We start from the raw sequence: 2,500 nt of genomic DNA on the forward strand, positions 1-2,500 counted from the left end.
ATATCATATTCTTGTAAAATTTATATGAAATCCCAAGCAGACTGGAATGGGATTTTACATGATCTTTTGTTCTTGAATTGGTCACAATTATATAATAGTGTAGATCCTGTTGTCCCTTTGAATGAGAATCTAGTCAACATAATTGATAGGCGTATCCCTTCTCGTGTGCTAAGGTACCGAGTGAAGGACAAACTGTGGTTCAATGATGATTGTAGACGTGCTTTTTTGGAGAAGCAGGAGGCCTATCAACTTTGGAAGGGTAACAGATCAGATTTGACCTGGAACAACTATACTCAGCTTCGAGCTTTTGCTCAGAGAGTTTATGCCTCAACTGAAAAGGAGTACAATTTAACCATAAAAGAAACCCTTTCTGGTACAACTCAGGAACATAAATGGTGGTCTACCCTTAAATCTGCACTCTTTGGTGTAGATGCAACAGTTCCTCCTTTACTTAAACCAGATGGCTCAGTCACTCACTGTCCAAAGGAAAAGGCAACCCTTTTGGCTGATGTTTTTGACAGTAAACAGAGTAATGAAAAACTTGAACTTCCTCATTCCTGTTTTCCTGAGGCTAAACTAACTAGTTTAGCTTTTCGATCTCGTGAGATTAAAGCTCTGTTGATGGACCTTGATGCTTATGGAGGTGTAGACCCAAATGGTATTTTTCCTTTGTTTTTTATAAAGACAGCAGATTTCTTAGCTCCAAAGTTATCTGTTATTTTGCGCAAGTTAGCAAGAAGAGGAGCTTTTAGCACTAGTTGGAGAATTGGTAATGTTACTCCTCTATGTAAATGTGTTTGCGGTAGCTCAAGTCCCACTGATTACCGCCCAATTTCCATAACTCCCATATTATCTAAAGTTTTTGAACGTCTTCTGGCAAAACGTCTTAATAGGTTTGCTGAAGGTAATCATCTCTTCCCTAGTTTGCAATTTGGTTTTCGTAAAGGCCTTGGAGCATGTGATGCCCTTCTTACAATCTCCAATGCTGTACAGAAATCCCTTGATTGTGGTCGGGAAGTTCGTATGATTGGCCTTGATTTTAGTGCTGCCTTTGACCGTGTTAATCATGAGGCCCTTGTTTTCAAACTGAAACAGTTGGGAGTGGGTGGGTCGTTTCTTAGCATTATTATTGATTTTTTAAGTAATAGATCTCAAAGAGTTGTTGTTGATGGGCACCATAGTGATTATAGGAATGTGATATCCGGTGTTCCACAGGGTAGTGTTCTTGGCCCATTACTTTTCATACTATATACACATGACATGTGGTTTGGCCTAGAAAACAAGCTTGTTGCATATGCAGATGATGCTACTCTCTTTGCATCAATTCCATCCCCTGAATGTAGATCTAGGGTTGGTGAATCCCTTAATAGAGATTTAGCTAGAATTAGTGCATGGTGCAAATTATGGGGTATGAAGTTGAATCCTAACAAAACTCAAAGTATGATTGTAAGTAGGTCAAGGACGGTGGTTCCTCAACATCCGGATCTCAGTATTGATAATGTTTCTTTAAATATGTATGACTCTTTCAAAATTTTAGGTGTGATTCTCGACAGTAAATTTACTTTTGAGAAACATATAAGGTCTGTGTCTTCTTCAATTTCACAAAAAATAGGCTTATTGAGAAAGTCTTTCAAGATTTTCGGTGATCAATCTATTCTGAAGAAGTGTTTTAATTCTTTCATTCTACCTTGTTTTGAGTATTGTTCTCCTGTCTGGTCTTCAGCTGCTGATTCTCATCTTAATTTGTTGGACAGAAACTTACGGTCTATTAAATTTCTTATTCCTGATCTAGATATTAATCTCTGGCACCGTCGTTCAATTAGTTCATTATGTATGTTGCATAAGATTTTTCACAACTCTGACCATCCTTTACATTCAGATCTCCTTGGACAATTCTATCCTGTTCGTAATACTAGGCAGGCAGTTAATTCTAATAGCCAGGCCTTCTCCATCACGAGGCTCAATACTACGCAGTACTCTAGAAGTTTTATTCCAGCTGTGACCAAGTTGTGGAATGATCTTCCTAATCGGGTGGTTGAATCAGTAGAACTTCAAAAGTTCAAAGTTGGAGCAAATGCTTTTTTGTTGACCAGGCGGACATAGTTTTTTATAGTTTATTTATGACATATTTGTTTTTGATGTTGATAGTTTATTATATGACATGTCTGTTTTGACGTTGTTTCTTATTTTAGAATGATTTATTGTTAATTTGTTCTCTTCATTTATTTATTTCCTTATTTCCTTTCCTCACTGGGCTATTTTTCCCTGTTGGAGCCCCTGGGCTTATAGCATCTTGCTTTTCAAACTAGGGTTGTAGCTTGGATAGTAATAATAATAATAATAATAATAATAATACATCAACACTGTGAAGACTGCTTCCTTAATAGACGACTGAAGTATAAAAATTCCAACTTCGAGTTTATGATATTGTTAAGTTATGAGTTAAGCACTATCTGTTAGTTGTTGTCAAAAGTACTATATACCTTATTTTATGCTTATT

This window comes from Palaemon carinicauda, chromosome 9 (genome assembly GCF_036898095.1).
Source record: "Palaemon carinicauda isolate YSFRI2023 chromosome 9, ASM3689809v2, whole genome shotgun sequence".
NCBI classification, from domain to species: domain Eukaryota; kingdom Metazoa; phylum Arthropoda; class Malacostraca; order Decapoda; family Palaemonidae; genus Palaemon; species Palaemon carinicauda.